Source organism: Aethalodelphis obliquidens, unplaced genomic scaffold, assembly GCF_003676395.1.
Source record: "Aethalodelphis obliquidens isolate GAN/ISIS:26980383/991018 unplaced genomic scaffold, ASM367639v1 scaffold13, whole genome shotgun sequence".
NCBI classification, from domain to species: domain Eukaryota; kingdom Metazoa; phylum Chordata; class Mammalia; order Artiodactyla; family Delphinidae; genus Aethalodelphis; species Aethalodelphis obliquidens.
In genome coordinates this window covers 37973974-37999170 of record NW_020837957.1, presented here as the reverse complement: position 1 = coordinate 37999170, position 25197 = coordinate 37973974, and the positions used below count along the sequence as shown (strand labels likewise).

At 37.3% G+C, this 25197-nt stretch overlaps 2 protein-coding genes across 3 annotated transcripts in view; both read right to left on the bottom strand.

The window, feature by feature from the left end:
- Nucleotides 1-1989, bottom strand: part of LOC113624567 (pancreatic alpha-amylase) — a 66657-nt gene extending 64668 nt beyond the window's left edge. For both annotated transcript variants that reach the window (XM_027114511.1, XM_027114513.1), the window contains exon 1: nt 1557-1989. The gene's annotated coding sequence lies outside the window, so the exon portion shown is untranslated. The remainder of the gene's footprint in view (nt 1-1556) is intronic.
- Nucleotides 1990-2081: 92 nt separating this feature from the next.
- RNPC3 (RNA binding region (RNP1, RRM) containing 3) overlaps nt 2082-25197 on the bottom strand; it is an 81051-nt gene continuing 57935 nt past the window's right edge. The window contains exon 18 of the transcript XR_003434389.1: nt 2082-2341. The gene's annotated coding sequence lies outside the window, so the exon portion shown is untranslated. The remainder of the gene's footprint in view (nt 2342-25197) is intronic.

Sequence of the window (25197 nt, the reverse complement as noted above, 5' to 3'; positions counted from 1 at the left end):
ATGTGGAGCTGGGAGGTCTCTTGTTGACCAGTGTCCTGAAGTTGTCTCTCCCACCTCAGAGGCATAACACTGACTCCTGGCTGCAGCACCAAGAGCCTTTCATCCACACGGCTCAGAATAAAAGGGAGAAAAAGTAGAAAGAAAGAATTAGTAGAAGGAAAGAAAGAAGAAAGAAAGAAAGAAAAGAAAAGAAAGAAAGGAGGGAGGGAGGGAAGGAGGGAGGAAGGAAAGAAGGAAGGAGGGAAGTAAGGAAAAAATGAAAGAAAGAAGATAAGGTAAAATAAAGTAAGATAAAATGTAATAAAGTTATTAAAATAAAAAAAAATAATTAAGAGAGAAAAAAAAAGGACGGATAGAACCCTAGGACAAATGGTGGAAGCAAAGCTATACAGACAAAATCTCACACAGAAGCATACAGATACACACTCACAAAAAGAGGAAAAGGGGAAAAATCATAAATCTTGCTTTCAAAGTCCACCTCCTCAATTTGGGATGACTCGTTGTCTATTCATGTATTCCACAGATGCAGGGTACATCAAGTTGATTGTGGAGCTTTAATCCGCTCTTCTGAGGCTGCTGGGAGAGATTTCCCTTTCTCTTCTTTGTTCTCACAGATCCCAGGGGCTCAGCTTTGGATTTGGCCCCGCCTCTGCGTGTAGGTCGCCGGAGGGCGTCTGTTCTTCGCTCAGACAGGACGGGGTTAAAGGAGCCGCTGATTCGGGGGCTCTGGCTCACTCAGGCCGGGTGGAGGGAGGGGCACGGAGTGCAGGGCGAGCCTGCGGCGGCAGAGGCCGGCGTGACATTGCACCAGCCTGAAGCGCGCCGCGTGTTCTCCCGGGGGAGTTGTCCCTGGATCCCGGGACCCTGGCAGTGGCGGGCTGCACAGGCTCCCCGGAATGGGGGTGTGGATAGTGACCTGTGCTCGCACACAGGCTTCTTGGTGGCGGCGGCAGAGCAACCTTAGCGTCTCATGCCTGTCTCTGGGGTCCGCGCTTTTAGCCGCAGCTCGCGCCCGTCTCTGGAGCTCCTTTAAGCAGCGTTCTTAATTCCCTCTCCTCGCGCACCAGGAAACAAAGAGGGAAGTAAAAGTCTCTTGCCTCTTCGGCAGGTCCAGACTTTTACCCGGACTCCCTCCCGGCCAGCCGTGGCCCACTAACCCCCTGCAGGCTGTGTTCACGCCGCCAACAACAGTCCTCTCCCTGCGCTCCGAACGAAGCCCGAGCCTCAGCTCCCAGCCCCGCCCGCCCCGGCGGGGGAGCAGACAAGCCTCTCGGGCTGGTGAGTGCCGGTCGGCACCGATCCTCTGTGCGGGAATCTCCCCGCTTTGCCCCCCGCACCCCTGTTGCTGCGCTCTCCTCCGCGGCTCCGAAGCTTTCCCCCTCCGCCAGCCGCAGTCTCCGCCCGCGAAGGGGCTTCCTAGTGTGTGGAAACCTTTCCTCCTTCACAGCTCCCTCCTGGTGCAGGTCCCGTCCCTATCCTTTTGTCTCTGTTTATTCTTTTTTCTTTTGCCCTACCCAGGTACGTGGGGTGGGGGTGGGGGGGGGGGCGTTTCTTGCCGTTTGGGAGGTCTGAGGTCTTCTGCCAGCGTTCAGTAGGTGTTCTGTAGGAGTTGTTCCACGTGTGGATGTATTTCTAGTGTATCTGTGAGGAGGAAGGTGATCTCCGCGTCTTACTCCTATATATCTTCCCGGAAGCTCCTATATATCTATATGTATATAAAACGTCTGTAATCATGTATTATTTAACTAGGATTCGATCATATTTCTTAAGTCCTTCAGTAAACGAAGGAGATTAACAATTAGGGCCAACTGAATTCACAGTGAAAATTTTGCCTGAACTATCTATTGCAAACATTTGTAATGTTTCAATTTCAAGAAGAAACAGAATATTCAATTCAGTTCTGGTTTCACCTTCAAAGAAAATTTGTAGTTATTTCAATTTCTGGATTAAGATTTAAGAAACTATTTGGAAGATGGATGCCCATGCATTGAGGCAACAGACCTTTCCCCTCCCCCCTCCCCCCTCCATCGAATCCTGTGCTTAATGCATTGGCTATAGCAGTCGAGTGTGGCTTTTTTTTCCTCTCTCTCTCTCTTATTTCTTATAACCAAATATCTCTTCTACCTGATCAAACACTACATTAATAAATTTGCATCCATTTTCCTTCTTAATGTACACGAAATCCTGTACATTAATATAGAGAATATACTACAGGCGGGAAGAAGTCCATTCATTCAACAAGCATTAACTGAGTGCCTGCTTTTTGCTAAGCACATGGATGATACTCAGGATACAATGATGTAGAAGATGGACAATATTTTATTCTTGAGCAGCTTACATTCTAGTGGAAAAACAGAAAATACATGAGTTAATAATAAAACTTCAAGATGGCAATAAGAACTAATATGAAATAACAGTGTAATGAAATAGAAAATGACTTCACCATCAGGGTATTTTAGACTGAATAATCTGGGAAGGTATCTTCAAGAAAGTGATTTTCAACTAGAATTTGTAGGTCTAGAAGGAGCTAGTTATTTGAAGATCAGAGAAAGAGAAATCTAGATAGAACAAAGTGCAATAGTAAAAGCCCAAGGTAGGAAAAAGCTTAGAATACTCAAGTCTCTCTCTCTCTCTCTCTCTCTCTCTCTCTCTCTCTCTCACACACACACACACACACACACACACAGTCAGCACAGCTAAACAGTGTGTGATAAAAGGGAGAGTAAAGTAAAACTGTATTCCTGTAAGAAGCATATTTTACAAAGTAAATGTTAACATGAATACATACTTAGAGCACAAACTGTTTATTTGTAATCTGAAAAGAACTATCAGTAAAAATGTTTAACAGGTGAAGAACATCCATAAAATCTCCCAGCAATACCATCTAAGTGACCTTTTATAACAATGTTTTCCTTATTGAGGGAATATTAACCTTTTTAAACATCTGGCATTATATATATCTACAAAGTCTGTAATCATGTGTTATTTAACTAGGATTAGATCTTTTTTTTAAGTCCTTCACTAATAGAAGGAAAATAACAATTAGGGCCAACTGATTTCACAGTCAAAATATTGTCTTAACTATCTAGTGCAAGCATTTGTAATGTTTCGATTTCAAACAGAAACGGAATTATTCAATTCAGTTCTGGTTTCAGTCCCAACCAAAGTTTTTAGTTATTTAAGTTTCTGCCTTAAGAAATTTCTATATGAGGACTTCCCTGCTGGCACAGTGGTTAAGAATCCGCCTGCCAATGCAGAGGACACGGGTTTGAGTCCTGGTCTGGGAAGATCCCACATGCCGCGGAGCAACTAAGCCCATGAGCCACAACTACTGAGCCTGTGCTCTACAGCCCGTGAGCTACAACTACTGAGTCCACGTGCCACAACTGCTGAAGCCCGTGCGCCTAGACCCCGTGCTCTGCAAGCAGAGAAGCCAGTGCAATGAGAAGCCCATGCACATCAAGGAAGAGTAGCCCCTGCTCGCAACAACTAGAGAAAGCTCACGCACAGCAACAAAGACCCAATGCAGCCAAACACAAATAAATAAATAAATAAATAGATAGATAGATAAATAAATAAAGAGTAGCTCCCGTTCGCCGTAACTAGAAAAAGCCCAGGTGCAGCAACGAAGACTCAATGCAGCCAAAAAAAAATAAATAAGTAAACAAACAAATAAATAAAATTTTAAAATGAAAAAATAATAAAAGAAATTTCAGTATGACATTTTATTCTGAGGTGGATAGATATTAATAAAACGTACAACCATAAAATATTAGCTACATCAAGACATTAAGTTTAGAGAAGGTAATTCTGTGGTTTCTCTTCCATTAGGACATAATCACAGGACCCAAATCTGACCAGACATAAGATCTTTAGACTAATTCAGTCCACCACTGCACCACAGAACACCTGAGCAAACCCCTAGGTGACGGTGTTGTACCAGAACATCTTTCCTGATGTCCTGGATGTTTTGGAAACTGTGGGTTTTACCATCAAAAGCAGTGTCACTGTGAAAGACTTTGAGTTCAGATATGATACGGTAAGGTCTTAAGTGCTAATGATCACAGTACTGAGATCAGGCATATTTCAAAATATAAGCACTGATGCATTTAAGTTGTATTGCTAATCTTGTAAATACATTAGGTTAACTAAGCGAAGCAACAAGTCTATTCTCAGTAGAATGATTTATAGATAGGTTGGGCAGGAGGTTTGCAGCAGGGTTAGGTGCCAAAGTGAGTCCAGAGTGACAATTCCAGATAATCAAAAAAGGAAACAAAGAATACATCCGATGATTGAAATAATTCTAACAGCGCTCTAATTTCTAACAGTGAATGATGGAACCATTGAGAATTCTAAAGTGTTTCTGCTTTTCTGCCTGGCTACAGGGTATGCTCCATTCTATTTAAGTGTTGAGGTTCTGTGATCTTAATTTACAGCGATATATTTGTTTGTTGTTTTTCTAAGGATAAGAGGAGATAATGGAGTGGTATCGTAGAATGCAGACTGTTAATTTAATGTCCATAAAAATCCATGAGCGCAGTGTATCCAGTCAGAAATGTTTAGTGGAGGGATTCTCAACATGATCAGAAGCTGTAATAATGATACAATTCAACCAATAAAAAAGGACTGAGAGAGACAAGACCTCTCTCTTTCCCAAGAAATCAGGAAACCTTGAAGAAATAACTCATAAAGAAATAAAGGCAAAACCTGATCAAACGGTTAAGGGAAAGGAGGGAGGAGTCTGAGTCCTCTAATGCCTCTGTCTCTCAGATGGATTGTGGTCAAATTCCCACAGACTGATTGCTAAAGTCTGGAGAAGGAACAAACGCATATATACTGAAATTCTTTGTGATACATTTGAATTAAAAGGCAACACTGATCTGAGACTTATGCAACATGGTGTTGCAGGAAAGAGATTCTTCCCAAACAGAAAAAGACTTTGGCACTAAAGAGCTCTAATAGCGGCTTTGGCGTGGAAGTGTGACCTCAACAGCGTGGTCTCTGTACAAGGAGAAATTGCATCAGCAGGGAAAGGGCTGGTGGTCTATATTAGTCAAAAGACAGTTTCACATGGTAGCTTAGCAGGCATCAAGGAAGCCACAATATAAAGGAGGAAGATGGCTGGTGCCACACGGTTCAGGAGAATACAATCACGTCTGAGATATGGCATCACATCTTCCAGATAGAGAATCTGGAAGACTTTGAGGGCAAGCTGTCAGTGCCACAGGAAATGAGTGGAGTCAGAGTTTGAGACATACAATGAAACATGTGAATCTTCAGACACATCTTCACTGAGACCAGAGAGTTGATATGAAACCTAACTGAGGAAACAAAGTTATTGGCTAAAGAACCCCTTTTATTTAGCAAATCTGCACTTTCAGGAGAAATAACAAATGAATTAAGTGTGAGTCCAGGATATAGTGAAACATTAAGATGACATGGAGTACATGACCCTTGAAATGAGGGGTCATGTGTGTGCTAGCAAAGTGATATGACGAGCCCAGAAAAAGAAAATTTTGGAGAGAGACCACAGAGCAAAAAGAAGCATAGGTTTTAGTATGAATGTTTTGGATTTCAAGTGGCAAAAACAATCAAGAACAATTTGTTAGCTTTGTCACTGGGAAGTTAAGGGATACAGATGGCTTCGGACTGGAATTAAAAGCTCAAAGAAACCTCAAGACATTTTCTGTCTCCATCTCTTGGCTCTGCTTTCCAGTGTCTTGGCTTCATTCTCAGGCAGGATTTTCCCACACCATGGCAAAACTGGTCAAACGCAGTGTCAAGCTTACTTCCAAGCAGACTGGCAAACTCAGAGAAAAAAGTAAGCACCTCTTTCCCAACAGTGTAAGCCAAAGACTCAAGACTGACTCTTAATTGGTCTGGCTCGGCATATAAACCCACCCCTGAACCAAACACTGCAACAAGGGAATGGAATGTCCTGATTGTTCCAGCATAGATCACATGCCTACCCCTGCAGGTGAGAAATAAGGCTAACTGTGCCTTAACAGAATGGGTGAAACATGGTCTCTGTGTGGCTTCTTACCAGGAAACTTATGTACTGTTACCACTAAAGGAGGTGGGGATGCTTGACAGGGATGAACAATAAATACTCATCACACGCACATGTTCGAATCTTCTGGCTCATGTGGATAATACCCTGGAAGGAATTATCACTAAAAGTTATTGCTAACTATAATAATTAACTATAAAAGGAAACTACATAATCTTAGAATTATGGTAGTGGAAAGTGTGCATGTACTTGTAAGTATGTTGTCTAATAAGTACATTGTGGATTTAGTATACCCTATTTGTCTTGAAGTGTCCATGATAAATGTTGAGTTTGGTTTTTGTCTGTACTTGCCTTTGATAATTTTGGTCTGGATTATTATTCCAAATTCTGTAGTTTGTCAATGCTAAAGAAATATACATGCAAGTCTTTTGCCATATGGCTTTGCAATTCTTCCTATTAAAGTATACAGAGTATATCTGCTTACTCAAATGGCATTACTTCTTACTCAAAGCCACTAATAGAGCTCTTAGGCTTGTCCATGTGTCTTGCTTTAATCAATGGAATATTTTCACACTGAGGCAAGCAAAGGCTTTAAATGTTCTTTCATGACAAGACTTGGTCCCTGTATTTCTGTTTGCATCATGAAAAGAACATACCTTGAGCGGCCACTGACTGAAGAAAATGGATCAGACATGACTTTAACTCACAGCCTGAAGTCAAGCCCAGGTAAACGACATCATGAAGCCGAGCTGTCTCAAACAACCTGCAGACCTCGGAGCAGGAAAATTCAGCATTTGTTGTTTTAAGCTCCCAAGATTTTGAGTTTCTTGATTATGTAGCATTATTGCAGCTAAAAACTATTCAGCTTTTCACACTCCCTGTGAGTTACATTCCACTTATTTTCAACATAATATATTGTATAAAAATGCTGCTGTTAAAAATAGTAAGAACATTTTGACATATTACAGATTATTTCATAATATTCTTTCGAACACTGTAACTTTTAAAGGTCTCAAAAACATTTTCCACAGAAGGTATTGAATTTAAAAATCAAAAATATAGCATTTACAAAATTTCTTCCTGTACTTAAGTTTAAAAGCAACATATCATGCCCCTATAGATGCTTTCAAGTGTTCCTGGACAAGGAGGGAGGAGGTGAGGGCGGGCAATCCAGCTCCCAAATATCCCACCACAATTCCAAAGAGAGGAGCCTCGTTATTAGAGTTTTATACATTGATTTTCCACAGGAGGTTTTGATTTTAAAAGGGGCAGGGGGAGGTGATTGTCCTGATAAGTTAAAAAACACATTTGTAACCTATGTGACTACACAGTCATCCTACCTAGAAAATTACAAATTTTCTCCTTACTCCTAAAAGTAATTTGTTTCTGTATACCCAAATGACATCCACATATAAATAGCTAAAAAATAATCATTATGCTAAATGATGCATCATAGAGGAAATATCCCTTTCCTCCACAACCTAAATAATCACATTATAAAAAGTAAGTGTTCTTCTTATCACTCCTTTAGCCATGCCTTTACCAGAATATGTCCCATGTTAAACGTCGCCAATTGAAAAGATCTTAGCTCCTTGTTAAGTGTACCCTTGAGAGAGAAAATGAAACATTCTCTCATTTGCACTCATGAGTACATCTGTGGAATATGTATGTTACTGCTAAATAGAAAACAAACATACTTCCACGCAGCTTTTCAGCTGATGTGTAAGTAGATTATGGCAGATTCTGACAGTCGGAGCATTCTTTACCCTCTAGTGGGAAGTGACGTGGTAGTCAGTGACTGACATTTGGCAGTTGGAAGACTGCTCAGAGTCTACCTACATATCCTCCCTGTTAGATATTCCTACCACTGCAGTCACACCTCTGAGTTAAGACATTATCTCCAGGAGATATTTTTAAAATAATCATTAAAATTTAATTCAGTTAATATAAACTATCAATATATTAAGCCATTAACACCTACTAAGATTTTGAGGCAGTAAGAAGGGATAAATTTTATTTTCTTTGAGGACTCATTTCCTCTTTTCTTTTGATAGCTTACTAAGAAGGTTGACTCCACAGGTCTGAGTGAGCTCAATGGAAGAACAGGGAATACCAGAGGCTAGACTCAGAAGCCATATTTTCTAACAAAGCCACTTATTGGCTGCTCCCTCCCATATTTATATTGCATTGGGGAAGTGGGCGTCTCTGTCTGCTGAGCACTTTCTGTGGTCACCCAGTCCAGATGTGCCAGCCAAAGCATCACTCTTTGTGGATTAATGAAACTGTGAAGCATTATATGTGTTGTGTTTGTAACATTCCCCAGTAAACCCTCTTTCACGTTTACTGTAATGAAGTTAGTATGTCCTTCGAGAGACAAACATGTTACTAGTTGAGATGAGTTAACAAAAAGAAAAAAAGTTTATTTATTTATTTGCGGTACGCGGGCCTTTCACTGTTGTGGCCTCTCCTGTTGCAGAGCACAGGCTCCGGACGCGCAGGCTCAGAGGCCATGGTTCACGAGCCTAGCCGCTCCGCGGCATGTGGGATCTTCCCGGACTGGGGCACGAACCCGTGTCCCCTGCCTCGGCAGGTGGACTCTCAACCACTGCGCCACCAGGGAAGCCCCAACAAAAAGAAAAAAAAGTTTTAATGGAAGAACTTTTGAGAGTAAAATTGTAAAATTGTGGGATGCTATTCTTGTGAGTTTTCCATGACCAAATGTTGCATAAGGGTAGGAAGGCTCCAAAAGGGGGAGAAAAATCAAAGACAATCATGGGGCATGGATAGGAATTCCAGAGCAAATGAACTGTTAGAGAGAGCTCTGAATATTTATTACTGAGTCACTAGCAAGGAACAGTGAAAATATATAGAAACTATAATTGAGGTTCTTTATTTTTTCATATTTTTTTTTCTTCTTTAAAACTACTGACTTTAACACAACACACTTATTGTACTTTCAAAACACCAAAACGTATGAAGGAGATTATTTTTCTCTATTCATCTTCTTTTTCTATTTTGAGGAATAGCTACATGTACCGAACACTCTGGCGTCTCTCTGCCACTTCACTCGCTAGAGGAAGTGGGTAAAGTCTTTTTGATGAGTTTGGAAGGAAATACTGCACACGTGTAGCCCGGCTCCTTCTCTTTCTCTTGTCAGTTGATAAAGGTATTCTGCTTTTTTCTTCTAGAGAGGCTCTGCTCCGTCCAGGGGAGCCCTGCTCCAGTTCAGGCTCTTGAGTGTAAACGCTGATCTAATTCTTAGGTTCACTATTAAGAATGACGCTCGTCTGCTGATAAAAACTAGTCTCTTACATTATTAGCTTTTAAATAAAGGTAATCGTTTTGATTTGTATCTTCCTTACATTTTTGTTTGCTTTTTCAGTAAGTTTCACCCCAGGACCTGGGAAGATGGACTCTTATGTAGTGACACCTCTAAGCCTGCACACTGGAAATGTTTCCATATAGTACCTCTAAAATTAAACCTCTATAACATGAAACTGTATTTACACAAAATATTTTCTTTTACTCAGAAAAATTTCTGTGTAGATATTAGTCCTTTTTATTTTTCTTCCCTTTGTTGTTTTTTTTAACAACAACAAAAAAATGGATACCAATTTCTTCTTTAATTTGGTATCATTAGACTATAAAGCAGAAAATCCTTTATACCAAATAATCCCTTTCCTTCTCAAATGAAAAAAAAATTAAGTTTATTCTCATTGGAGGAGGGTTTTGCTGGATGTAAGTCTCTATTCTAATTTTTTTTAATGTATTAATACTCATTTTGGTACAGGAAAACATTTCGTAGCTAAACTTTCATCTTCTACAAAGCCAGCAATATTACTAAAACCATCCATTTCTTGCAGATTGAGGGGCTTTATAAAATGTTATAGTATGCTTGAGGTGTCACTGGACTGACAGTTAAATCAAGGGATAGTTCTGTTATTTCCATCCCCAGTGATATAAAAATAGTAAGCAGGAAGTAGGTTGTCATTCAAAATCAGTGATTTCAACACATGACAATAGTAGCCTGGAGTGAGGATTGACAGACGTAGGTTTACACAAATCTGAAAGGATTCAAAGATTGGCAGACTTATGTGCAAGTGGACTACAAGTGTTGAATTCAGTTTCATTTAAACTACACAGCTCGGGGCTAGTAGGAGGAGTGAAGCAGACCACAAAATTAATGTAACCTAAAACTTAATAAACTAACTCTGTATTACTATCAGTTTAAGGAATGATAGTTCCTAGAATTTCCCCACGGAAACATTTAAAGGTCTTGCATAGAAAGTGATCTTCTACATAGTCAGAAATGCCATTGCTGGTATTGATATACCAAATCTATTAGGAAAGCCTTGACAGGAAATGTGTTTTTCTGATATTAGTCTCTTTCTACCTATCCAACCTATTTTCCCCTCGTATCCCATAAATCTCCCTCTCCAGCCTCACTAATCAACTAATCTATTTAGTACCACCACACAGTCTCTTTCATTCCTCTGTGCCTCTGTCACTACCTTTCTTCTTGGAATACTCCTCCCTCTTTTCTCCTCCTTACAAATCCTCATCTATATATCAAGCCCTTCCTTTTCCACAAAACTTTCTCAACCATTTCAGGACAGGCATCATTTTCCTCCTTTGAAGTCAAACAACCTACTACCCATACTTCATGGACATTTACAATATTTTCCTCTATTTTTATTAATGTATCACATAGTTTTCTTTTGCTCTCACAACTAGACTCCTACTTAAACATGGGTTACATGTTTCAAAGTACCTAAAAGAGTCCTATGCACTTAATAAACATATGATTGATTGATTGATATGTGCTTTCATTGTAAGCTACAGAATTTACTTAATCTTTACTTGTGGCCCTATAGCACATGGAAGATAATATACAAAGCTAAGCTGACGTTTCTGATAGAGGCATTCCTACAGATGCTATGACCTAGAACTGAATCAGAAGTACTAAACTCAAGACAGAGAGGTTTTCTGTCAACTGACTTTTACAGGTAAGCACACACAGACTGACCCTGGCAAGAGTTCAAGTTAGAGTTGAATGTTAGTTTCTGCTCCAGTTCCAATGTTCTGTGATTTTCTTTCTTCCTTGAGTTAGATTTTAGGAGAGTATTAGGCTGACAGACCTCAGCACTAAGAATAAGAAACAGGGCTTCCCTGGTGGTGCAGTGGTTGAGAATCTGCCTGCCAATGCAGGGGACACGGGTTCGAGCCCTGGTCTGGGAAGATCCCACATGCCGCGGAGCAACTGAGCCCGTGAGCCACAATTACTGAGCCTGCGCGTCTGGAGCCTGTGCTCCGCAGAGAACAAGAGAGGCAGCGATAGTGAGAGGCCCGCGCACCGCGATGAAGAGTGGCCCCCACTTGCCACAACTAGAGAAAGCCCTCGCACAGAAACGAAGATCCAACACAGCCATAAATAAATAAATTTAAAAATAAATATAATAAATAAATAAAGTTAAAAAAAAGAATAAGAAACACATCTTTATTGAGGACATGAAGAAATATGCGTTTAGGCAGAAATAATGATTAGTATATTATATACAATTTCTCATTTGATACATCAGACTAAAACAGTAGATATTCCTTTCATTTTACAGGTGAGGAAACTGAGCTTCAAAGAAGTGTTTCCAAAATGTCCATTCATTGAACTGATGCACATATAATCATTTTATAACACATAAGACCTTGAAAAGTATCCCAAAATATCAGTTGTATTTTGCAGATTTGCTATCATAGGGAAATAATACATATTTTACCTTTTATTCTAGTGTAAATCGTGCTCTTTGTACCTAAACCCTTTCAAGACACCCATTTCTACCTAAAAACAAATTATGTGAGTGGCTCTTACCCACACTTTTTTTTCCCCAGAGTCTATGTTTAAGGACAAAAAGAGCAAACAGACTGCACATCTGCATCTGATCTGTTCAATTTCTTGTGAAAGACCTTTAAAGGTCTTTTAATCTATCACTTTCCATTCTGGTTTTTTTTTTTTTTTTTGAAGTATTGTTTTTATTGGAGCCCTTGAATGATTTCTTCTAAAACTTTATAATTTTCTGCAACAAATTCTAAGCTACATCTGAGGGATCTAGATGTTTTTTCCTTTATCTCTAGACTTATTATTGTTTTTTTTAAGAGGCTTGCAGTGGGAAACAAAAGAGAAGAAAAATTAAGTCAATTGAACTAGCCCTGAATAAAGACCCTGAACTTTTTCCATATTTTTCACACTTTCATATTGGAAGGAAGGAAACTGCTTTGATACAGCCATAAGAACAAAATGCAAATGTTCTAAAAACTTTGGTTTAAATACGTGAAGACTTTTCTATCCTTTGCAAAAACCATCTGACTTATCTCTACATACCACAGAAAGTAATCTCTTTAGAGATTTGGTTTATTGAACATAAGTGTCTTTTTGGAAGCTTATATCACATATTGGTTCAGCATCTAGGGGCACTCTATTTGGAAGCTGAATGATAATAAAAAATGATCCTGATCATCATAATATTGAGATTACTCTGCAAAGGCATGAGCTAATGTTCCAATCATTCTGTTATCCGTCATACTCTATGATGGTGTTTGTTGGCTCAGTTTTGAGTTACAAATGGAAGTCTAATCACAAATAATAATTCTTCAACACAAATAGTTACTTTCCCTTCCATGAGAAGAGAAATAACTCAGTATTCATAGGCAGAATTACTTCTGTAGATAAAATGAAACATCTAAAGGAAGAAACTGTTAACAAGTTATTACACATGAGAAAAGGATTAGAAAATACTGTGAACAAAGAAAAAACAGATTTCAAATGTATTATACCCAGACCATGTGGCATCATTTTGCCTGTTTGGGAGTACTTGGTTGACATATTAAGGGTATAGTGTACCAAAGAGTTGACAGCTCTTATGGTTTGAAAATCCTAGAAACGTGATGGGGTTTTGTCAAGGTATTTGACTTCCCCATGATTTTTTTCTAGTTTTATTGAAGAATAATTGACAAATAAAACTTTATATATTTAAAATGTACAATGTGATGATCAGATATAACATTAGCACTATGAAGTGATTGCCAAGAGCAATTTAATTCACACATCCATCACCTCACATAGTTAACTCCCTTTTTTAAAAAAAATTTTTGGTAAGCACTATTAAAATCTATTCTAAACGAATTTCAAGTGTACAATCCCATATTATCAACTATAGTGACCTCACTGTACAGTAGATCCTCATTCACCTTATAACTGAAGGTTTGTACCCTGTGGACTACATCTCTCCATTTGCGCCCCCCCCCCCCGCCCCCAGGCCCTGACAGCTACCATTTCTACTCTCTTTCTATGAGTTCAATTCTAATTTTTTAACGCACCACACATAAGTAATACAATACAAGATTTGTTTTTCTCTGCCTGGCTTATTTCACTCAGCACAATGCCCTTCAAGTTGACAAATAACATTATCTTTATCCATTCACTGCTGATAGACATTTAGGTTGTCTCCATGTTTTGGTTATTGTGAGTAATACTGCACTGAACATGAGGGTGCATATATCAATTCGAGATATTGATTTCATTTCTTTCGAATCTATATGCAGGAGTGGGATTGCTTGGTCATATGGTAGTACTACGTTTAATTTTTTGAGGAACTTCATACTGTTTTCCATAATAGTTGTATCAATTTACATTTCTACCAACAGTATACCTGGGTTACCTTTTTCCACATCTTTGCCAACACTTGTTATCTCTTGTCTTTTCGATAATACACATCCTAACACGTGTGAGGTGATATCTTGTGGTTTTGATTTGCTAGTTCCCTGATGATGAGTGATGTTGAGCACCTTTTCATGTACCTCTGGCCAGTTGTATGTCTTCTTTGAAAAATGTCCACTCAGTCCTTTGCCTATTTTAAAATTGGGTTATTTGGGTTTTTTCTACTGAGTTGTAAGAGTTCCTTATCTATTTTGAATATTAACTCCTTAACAGATACACCGTGTGCAAATATTTTCTCCCATTCCATAGATTGCCTTGTTTATTTTACTGACTGTTTTCTTTGCTATGCAGATACTCTTTAGTTTGATCTTGTCCTCCTTGTTTATTTTTGGGGTTCCTTTGTCTGTGATTTTTGGTGTCATATACATGAAATCACTGCTGAGACCAATATCCTGAAGCGTTTTCCTGTTCTCTTCTAGGAGTTTTATGCTGTCAGGTTCTACATTTAATCTTTCATTTCAAATAAAATTGTTTCAGTGATGTAAGACAGGTGACCAGTTCCATTATTTTGAATGTGGATATCCAGATTTTCCAACACCATTTATTGAAGAGACTATCTTTTCCCCATTGATGGGTATTGGCACCCCTGTCAAACATCTTTTGACCACATATGTGAGGGTTTATTTCTGGGCTCTGTTGCCTAGTTTTGGGCCAATACCATACTATTTTGATTATTGTAGTTTTGAAATTTAGTTTGAAATAAGGAAGTGTGATGTCTCCAGCTTTCTTTGTCGTTCTCAAGATGACTTTGGATATTCAAGCTCTGCGGTGATTCCATATGGGAATTTTAAGATTGAATTTTATTTCTGTGAAAAATGCTATTGGAATATTGACAGGGATTGCACTGTTGATAATAGATCACTTTGGGTGGTATGGACATTTTAACAATATTAATTCTTCCAATCCAAGAACATAGGACATCTTTCCACTGGTTTACGTCTTCTTCAATTTCTTTCCTCAATGTCTTACAGTTTTCAGCATACAGATCTTTCACTCCCTTGGTTAAATTATTCCTAAGTATTTCATTATTTTTGGTGTGGTTGTAAATGGGATTGCTTTTTTACATTCTCTGATAGCTTGTTGTTATTGTATTAATTTTTTCATGTTGATCTTGTCCTCTGTAAATTTACTGAATTTTTTGACTAATTCTAACAGATTTTTGCTGGAGCCTTTAAGAGTTTCCATATATAAAATAATGTCATCTGCAAACAGAGACAAGTTTATTCTTCCTTTCTCATTTGCATGTCTTTTATGTCTTTGTCTTGCCCAATTGTTCTGGCTAGAAGTTCCCATACTATTTTGAATAGAAATGAGGAGAGGTGAGGTTCCTGATATTAAAGGAAAATTTTTCAGCTTTTCACCTTTCAGTATGATGTTGTCCATGGGCTTGTCCTGTACGACTTTTATTATGTTCAGGTGCATTCCTTCTATACTTCATTTGTTGACAGAAGAATGTTGAATTTTTTTCAAATACAGGCATATCTCGTTCCTTGTTTTGTTGTGCTTTGCAGATATTGCACTTTTTACAAATTGAAGGTCTGTGGCAACCATGTACAGAGGAAGTTTAAAGCCATCATTTTCCAACAGCATCTGCTCACTTTGTTACTTTGTCATACATTTGGCAATTCTCGCAATATTTCAAACTTTCTCATTATGATTATATTTATTACAGTGATCTGTGATCAGTGACATTAGATGCTATTACTGTAAAACTATTGCGCCTCACTAAAGCCTCAGATGAGAGCCTCTTTTAGCAATAAAGTATTTTTTCAAACAGGCACGTACATTTTGAAAGATATAATGCTATTGTACACTTAACAGATTACACTATAAATATAACTTTCACATGCACTGGTGAAGCCAAAAAAATTCTGTGAATGGTTTTATTAAGATACTCACATTATTATGGTGATCTGGAACTGAACCTATGATATCTCTGAGGTATGTCTATACTTCTTCTGCTTCTATTGAGATCCCAGGACATTTATGACCTGAGAAATCAAGGTAATCAGGAATTGGTGAAATGTGGGAAGAATTAGACTGAGGATGAGGAGAATAACTCTATTCCAAGGCCTTATATTTACTAAGTTTCTACTTCTCAAAAATTGACATGTTTTTCTTTTCTTCTTCTCTTTCATTATGTCACTTTATCTTACAAATAATTATTGAGTTCTTAAATAATATCTGCCAGACCCTGTCCTGCGACTGAGGATTCAATAAAGACCAAAATAGACACTGTCCTATAGATTTATGGTGAGTGGTAAGAATGAAAGTACAGAAAGTCATGACAATAGTAGGGGAATTTGACCTAATCCTGGATAAATGACTTTATAGGAGTGGCCTTTGAACTAAGAATTGAATGATGAATAGCAGTTAATTAGGGAAAGAGGTGAGAAAAGATCCTTCCAAGAAGAAGAGGCAGAATTTCCCAGAGTTGAACTTGAGGAGATAAAAGGAGCTCAGTGAATCTGAGTAACTAAAATATTAGTATGGCTATAGGGAAAAAAAAAAAAAAAAAGTTGAAGAGGAGAGTTTGGGAGATGAGGCTTCAGATGCAGAAAAGTCTAATAGCCCTGCTAAGTATTTTGGCCTTTTATTCTAACGTAAGTGGTAATCCATTGACAGGGTTTGGGAAAGGTGGTGGTGCTGGTGGTGGTTTTCTGATTTGAGAAGACCATTCTGGATGCACAGTAGACAATGGAATGATTAGAGGAAGGGCTAAGGTAGATGCTGATGCTGAAGCGAGCCCCGCCATAGTCAACAGAATGTGAAGTTCTATCAGTTTGATATGCTAATAGTAACAATTTCAATAGATGTCCTTGATGTTTTATTCTCCTGGACAAGCTCTTTAACCTCTATACACATATGCTCCCTGTACAAATACTGCTATCCCATCATAGAATCCCTTTCAAATATCCTTTTTGAAGTTTGCAGCCTTAAGTCCATAATGTTCATCTTCCCTTCCTGGATGTACATACCTGATTACCATGGTTACCCTACTCCCCTGCTAACGACCAGGAAATTCTTAAAAGGGTTATCTGTGTACAATCTTACCTAAAAGAAAGCATGTAATTCTGATGTGTTACAAAACTGCTGTGAGGTGTTCCCAGGCTGTGGCTTGTGTTTGGACTCCCTGCATCCATCCTGCAATGCATTTGTTACAAACAATAAAGTCTGGTTTTAAATTGTGAGTCTGTGGTGTTTTCTTCGTAATAATGTTGGTAAAATAAGAGATTTTAGTCATTTAACAAAAGCATGGCTAGATAGTGGCAGTGGAGAGAAAAAAGAACTCAGTCGAGAAATATTTAGAAGGGAAATTAGGAATGTGATTCTGAATGCATGATGGTCTGAGTGACATATGAGAAGAAGGTTTCAACGATGAGACCAGATTTCTTGCTTGCAGAACTGAATGACTGGTGATGCCAGTCACTGAGTTATGGGACCACTTATAAAGAACAGGAGCCAGCCATACTAAAACCTAGGTTAGGAGCATTCCAAAATAAGTGGGGGTAAACATCCCCAAAAATCTCCAAGGTGAAAAATAACATGGCCCATTCAAGTAAATGAAGAAAGGCCATCATGACTGAGGGTATGGGATTGCCAAGGGAAAGAGCAAAGCTGAGGTTCGAGGGCTAGGTTCATGCCAGATAATGTGTAGTATTGTAGGTTATCATGAGGAATTGAGATTTTAGTCTAAATGCAATAAAAATGTAATAGTGTTAGGCATGTGAGTTTGTAATTTGACTTAAATACTATGAATATTATTTTGTGGTTTGTAGTAAAATCAATTGAGGAAGTAAAACAGTACAAACAGGAGAAAAGTTGTTTTGGAACACAGGCAAGACATAATGATGACCTGGATGAAGAGGTGGAAGAGGATACAAGAAAAAAAGTGCAAGGAATTAAGAGACAGTTTGAAGATAAAAATTCATAGATCATGCTAAGGTTTATATGAAGAAGTAGGGCAAGTTGTTAAGAGAAGGGGGGAAAAATCAAGGAAATACCTCAGGTATCTTAGTAAGTGGTGAAACAGAGCAGTGAGGAATACCAAAAGGCTTCTTGAAGAAACAAATCAAAGGTCACATTTTGGATATGTTAAGTAGGAGATGTCTGTGAAACAGTGAAGTAGAGATGTGAAGCATCTCCTGTAAATGTGAGGCTGAAGTCCAAGATAAGATCTGCTTTCAAGATGCAGGCCTCCATGCCAAAGTTTGTGTTTTAAATCCATGGAAATGATGGCAAACACTTCAAAGAGAGGATTGAAAAGAAAGAAAATTAGATCCAAATGAGTTCTTAGGTCAAAGGGAAAGTAAGACAATAAAAAAAAATCTGAAAAAGAGCAATTAGTGAGAGAGAAGGAAAACAAGGAGAGAGTACAATCACAGAGGCCAAAGGAAGAGAGGAAGTGAGAGTGTCTTTCCATATTGAATCCTATTGTGAAGTAGAGCAAGTTGAGGATAAAAAAGGTACACTGTATGAGTAACAAATATTTTATGTTGACAAGAGCAGATTAAATAAAGTGATGATGGAAACTGAACAGTAAGGAGAGGAAAAATAACTAGTGTTGAGGACGTTGAGACTGTGGGATGAAAACTCAGCAGTTTGACTAAGTAGGGAAAGACTGAGGGTCACGGATATTTTAGTTGAAAGATTCTAATGTGATATATGTAATCTGAGGGGACTAATCTGTCAGAAAAAGAAAGACTGTTAAATCAGAAGAGAAAGGATAATTTAAGAAATAAAGTCCTCACAAAGGTAAAAATGGAGGGAATGGACTTTGGTAAAATGAAGTGCACTTTGTTCATCATAACAGGAGGATAGAAGAAAATGACAGGGGCAAATATAGATAGATTTGTGGGTGAAAAGAAGAGAGAGCGTCCAAGTTATGGCTTCTATTTTCTTATTCAATCATTAAAATAAAACAACTGAAAATTATAAGAAGACCTAGATGAAAGCGTTAATAAATTCCACATTTACAGTCAAGGTGAAGGAGAATAGCTAGAGGATCAGGAAGAAAACTCAGAGTAAATGGTGTCATGAGAGCCCTACATAAACATCCATTTGTATTAGGGGTTAAGAGAGGAAACCAAAGACATACAATATCATCATGTGAAAGCCATTGGAAAGAGAATGAAAAAAAGAATATAGAGAATGTAGGAGAAGATTCCTGTGAGCTCCAGATAATTAATTATTATAGACTGCATAATTTGTGTGTTTTAGTTTTTAACTTATTAAACATGAAAGGGCCTTTATATTGTAAAAAGCACCCAAGTGTTATGACTTTGTATGGGAATCATCATTAAATCAGCTACCCCTAACTAATTGTTAGAAACACCCTATGTAAGAAATACAGACATATATTAGAGATGCATAGCTGGGCAAATGGTGTTAATGGCAACAAACATGCTTTTCAATATGCTTTTCTGAGTTCTTAGAAATGCCTTTGACAAAAAGGTTAATGAGAATCTTCTAAAACATAAAAAAATGTTGATTGTAATGATATTATAATTATTTAAGTATACGTGTTTTTTTATGCCTTTCTGAGTTTTTCAAGTTGGTTACTTATTAGAGCTGATCTAAATGACATTTTATAACAATGTTTTCCTTATTGAGGGAATATTAACCTTTTTAAACATCTTGCATTATATATATATACACACATCTATATATATACATATAAAAAGTCTGTAAGCAATTATTATTTAACAGGATTAGATCTTATTTCTAAAGTGCTACACTAATAGAAGGAAAATAACAATTAGAGCCAACTGAATTCACAGTCAAAATATTGCCTTAAGTACCTACTGCAAACGTTTGCAATTGTTTCAATTTCAAAAAGAAACAGAATATTCAATTCAGTTCTGGTATCACAACCAATATTTTTAGTTACTGAACTTTCTACATTAAGATTTAAGAAACTATTTGGAAGATGAATGACCATGAATTGAGGAAACAGACCTTTCCCCCTGCCCCCTCTATCAAATCCTTTGCTTAATTCATTGGCTATAGCAGTAGAGTGTGGCTTTTTTTTCCCTCTTATCTCTTATAACCAAATATCTCTTATACCTGATAAAACACTAGATTAATACATTCACATCTATTTTCCTTAATACATGAAATCCTACTAGAGAGAATATAGTACATGTGGGGAAAAAGATCCATTCATTCAACAAGCATTAACTGAGTGTCTGCCTTTTGCTAAAGCACAAGGATGATATTCAGGATACGTTGATGAACAAGACAGACAAGATTTTCTTCTCGAGCAGCTTATATTTTAATGGAAAGCAAAGAAAATACATGAGTAAATAATGATAATAATAAAACAATTTAAGATGGCAGTAAGCACTAGTATGAAATAACAGTGTAATAAAATAGAAAATGACTTCACCATCAGGGTATTTTAGCCTGAATAGTCAGGGAAGGTATCTCGGAGAAAGTGATTTTTAGGTAGAATTTGAAGGATTAGAAGGAGCCCGTTATTTGAAGATAGGAGAAAGAGCAACCTAGATAGAAGAAAGTGCAATAGTAAAAGCCCAGGTAGAAAAAAGCTTAGAATACTCAGTGACACTAAAATAAAATAAAGGCAGTGCATCTAAATAATGTGTGATAAAGGGGAGAGTAAAACGAGATTAGGTCAGAGAGGTAGGCCAGATCATGTAGCACCCTTTGGAACATAATGAAAGAGAAAGTCATTGGGGCTCAAAGAAAGGGAGCTAAGAGATTCTGATTTACTTTAAAAAAAATCATTCTTCCTCTTCTGTGAAGAAACTGGATTACAGGAAGACAATAGTGGAGGCAAGGAGATCAGTTAGGCTTTTTCAGTGGTCTAGGAAAGTAGTAAGTGGCTTGCAGTGCTGCACTGACAGAATACATCTCAGAGGTAGAAAGGCAATAGGTTTATACATAGATTCAATCTGAAGAATGAGGGAAAGAGAAATATTAAAGAAATAGGTATTTGGTGATACCATTTATTAAGATGATGAAAAATGAGGAAGTACTAGCTTCTTGGAGGGGGTACCAAGAGCACTCTATGAATCCTAATGCTCTCCTTTGGTCCTTTCTAGGACCCAAAGTGGGTCCATATTCACCCACTTTATGAATATACTCTGTGTCCTACTTTATGAATATATTCTGTGCCCTATTTTCTTATTCAGTTCAAGCTGCTATAACAAGAATACCATAGACTGGATGGCTTATAATTAAATATTTATTTCTCACATTTCTGGAGTCTGGGAAACCCAAGACCAAAATATCAGAAGATCCAATGTCTGGTGAGAACCCCCTTCCACGTTCACAGATGGCCACCTTCTTCTTGTATCCTCACATGGTGTAGAGTAAAGAAAATCTCAGTCTCTTTCCCTTCTTACAAGAACACTAATCCCATCAGGGGGGCTTCACTCTCATGACTTCACCTTAATGTATTTACTTCTCAAAGGCCCCATAGACTAATACCATTCCATTGGGAGTTGGGGTATCAACATTTGAATTTTTGGTGGGGTGGAACACAAACATGAAGTCCCTAACACCTATCCATTGCAAAACTAAAATTTCTTCATATTTTACGAGGAATTTTATTCCTCCATGACTTTCATGCACTTTATTTAACTTTCTATGGTTCCCTTCCATCACCCCTGAATATCTGGTAACTTTTCTTCCTTTCAGATGCAGTTAAAAAAGCATCTGTATGAAGCTTACCTTGATATTCCCAGAATAGTTAATGACTCCTCTGTAAGACAGCTTTTTAACTTATATGATATTATTAAGTGATATTTGATTTATATTGTAAAAAATAAGTATTTATATGGCCATCGTTCTGGGACCAATCTTCTTAAAGGTAGACTTCATATTTAATATTCCTTGCAAAAAAAATAGTATAATGGCTTATGTGATCAATAAATGGTTACAATATACAGACTCTAAAATCCAGGTATTTTGCAAGACATTGGTGTAGGTTGGGTCATGTCCACATTGGTTTTTTTTAAGTAAATGAACACCATGTCAGAAACTGTGTAATACAGTCAACTCTAATCCTTGCAAAAACTTTGTATACATAAAGGAACTAAGGCTAAGAGAGACTGAATAAATTGTTCAGGCTCATATAATAAGTAACAAGGCCAAAATCTGATAATCATCCTACCACGAGTCAACATTCTCTGTACTACACCAATGTTTCTCATAGAATTCTCAGGTTGTAATGTCCAATATGGTAGCCAAAAGCAACACTTTGCTATTGAACCCTTGAAATATGATTTATCTGGACAGAAATATGATATGTATGTAAAATACACTCCAGATTTTGAAGCTAGCAGGAAAAACAATGTAAAAAATTAATTAGTATGTTGTTTACATGCTGAGATAATATTTTGTGATACATTAGGCTAGATAAAGTTTATTATTAACATTAAATTTCCTAGTTTCTTTTTACCTCTTTTAATATGGCTACTAAATTTTTTAAAATTACATATGTGGTTTTCATTATATTTCTATTGGACAACACTGTTGTAGCACCTTTCTCATACTAAGTCTGAGAAAGGACACGTCCATGCACAAATACAAATAACAATAATAAAATGAAGGATATGATCACTATCTTAAGAGAGAGATGAGTAGAGTGCTTTAGGATTTCACTAATAGAAAAATCCTTTGTAACTAATGGGAATACGGGAAGGTAAAATTGACTTGAAGAATAGATTCGATTTTAATGAAAAGAGATAAGGTGAAATGGCTTTTAAGCAAGAAAAAATATAGCAATTGTAGGAATTAGGCAAGGACAATAGCAAGAAATTAATATAGTTTTGTAGAACATTGAGTTAGAAGTAGGGGAGCCATAGGACTTAGGAAAGTTATATTGGGGGCTCTCAAAGTTAGGGAGAAGAAAGCAGACTTTCTTCTGATAGCTAGGAGAAGTTATAGGTTTTTATTTATTTGTTTATTTTTAAAAAGGAAAGTAACATGACTGGAGCTTTTGGAATATAGCAGATGGATTGGCAGGCAAAGAGAACTGAGATAGAAACAATCGAAACCTTGTGCAGTAGTAAAACAGAGTAGTGATGAAAATCTGAACTATGATTTCAGCAGTAAAAATGAAAATTAGGAGACTGTGGTAAACTGTAACAATAAGTGCCACCCAATGAATGACACTTGACAGTATCCATATTTTTGTGGAATCTCTTCCTACATAGATTATGGAATTGGTTTATAATTTGTTTTGTCCAGAGGGATGTCAGCAAACAAGCCACAAACACAAACAGAAGTTTGATTAGCATCTGCACATCTCTTGAAAATCTGAGACCACTGTGTTGTGATGATAACTGGGAAGGCCACATGGAGAGATCTAATTGGCCCTAGCCATTCTAACCATGTGAGTTGACCTACCAGCTAACTGTTAGTTTGATTGTTCCAGAGCTAAATCAGCAGAAGAACTACTTAGTCAACCATAGACATATGAGACATAATAAATTATTGTTATTCAGTAATAATGAATTGATATAGAGAGGAGAGATGCAATAGATTTGGTGGAGATAATTCTACGGAAGTGGTAGCTAATCAGATGTAGGGGAATAGAGAAAAGGAAGAATCAAAGAGGACTCTATGATTTAAAGTTTAGTTAGTGGAACAATGACAATGGCATTATCATGCATAGTGCAACCTAGAGGCAGATTGATTTAGGGAAACTGAAGAGCTAATATGGAATATACTGAGTTTGGGCTATAAAAAAATTAGATATGAAGAAAGAAGAAGAGAGACTTGGAAGCTTTCAACAAAGAAATGATAGCTTCAGAAATGGCACACAAAAGATTTAACAACTAATTTAGCACAGACACCAACCAGTCGGAACAGATACCATTCATAAGCAACTAGTATGTGTAGGCCATTTCACTCTGGTGGGATTATCAGGCCTAGAGAGCTGGACCCTTGAAAGTTGACAAGGTACCAATAGACATATTGAATCCAATGTTATAACTCTGCAGTCTATATGATAGGGCAAGTAGTAGGGAACATATAAAGAGTTACCTTCAACATAGGGAGAGGAGTTTAATTACCAAAGAAAGGTATTCAAAAACAAATAGGAAGGAAAATTTGCAAGGAGGACAAGAGACTAACTGAATGTACATGAATATTAGAAACAGAATAGGAGAGAAGACTGACTAAATAGTGGATGACATATGGCTGATGGTGATAAAGAGTTGAGAGTTAGAGAAGAGAACATTTGAACTTCATACTTGACCCAAGGTTCCAAATGTTAAAATGTAATGGTTAAGACTATGACCTTAGGAGTTAGACTAAGCATTGTTTAAATCCTGACCTTACCATTTTATCTGCTGTGTGATCCTGGAAAGTAACCTCTCTAAATTTATCTGTAAACTAGAGAAAGTAGTATGTACCTCATAGAGCTGTTATGATGATTAAATGGATTAACACATATAAAGCTGTTATCCCAGTGCATGGATACAGTAAAAGCTCAATGTATTTGGTTGCTGTAATATTGTTATTATTTTATTGCTATTTTTACTTCTGGTACTATTCAAACTGCTAGAAACTCATGTTCTCTTCCCATTTTCACTTATCATTACTTGGACATTCTGTCTTTCCATTCCACTATTCCCAAATTCTAATAATACTTTCTACATCTCAGACATATTTTTATCCCCCAGAGGAACAGACAGTGATAAGAAAGAACCAGCAATGTTTTCTACCTGCAATTTTTTCCCCATTCTCTTCTCATTTTTAAAAACTTTTTAGAGCTTCTGGCAATCTACATGTTAGTTTTGAAACAACTTTTCCTCATTGCCTCATCAGTTATCTCTGAACTGTTCTTTAAGTAACAAGTAAGTGTTTTTCACAAAGCATTTAAAAATATTATTAAAATAAAGGATAACTTGCAAACACAATTTGGGGGACTTTATTAGCATCCTAGCATAGGTGGAGATATGCAAACATATAATAAGCTTCTACCAAGGATCAGCCATTGTCATATGTTTTCTCATTTAATCTTAATTTTCATCTCAGTCAATCTAAAGAGTTATAAACTTCCCAGCAGAGGAATTAGAACTAAGGTATATTTATATCATGGGAAATAAACAATGCAAACAAATTCTTGACATCTTTGGCATCAACAACAAAACAAAAAAATAAGAACTTGAAATAGTTGTTATGTCTACTTCCCACTATAGTTTTCCTAAAATGGTTCTCCTCAGAGAAGCTATTCATAATTAGTGATACTAATGTCAATGCTCTGTTGCCCACACCTCATTTTTTCTGGATTGCTCTAAATAGAGGAAATTTCTTTTTATTTTAAAGCTCTTATGGTTACTATAATGTGCTAAATAAGATGTCTTGGGAATTCCTAAATATTAAATAGGATATTTGGTAATAGCTTAACAACAAAGCAGTACTTTTTAGGGAGTATTTATATTTG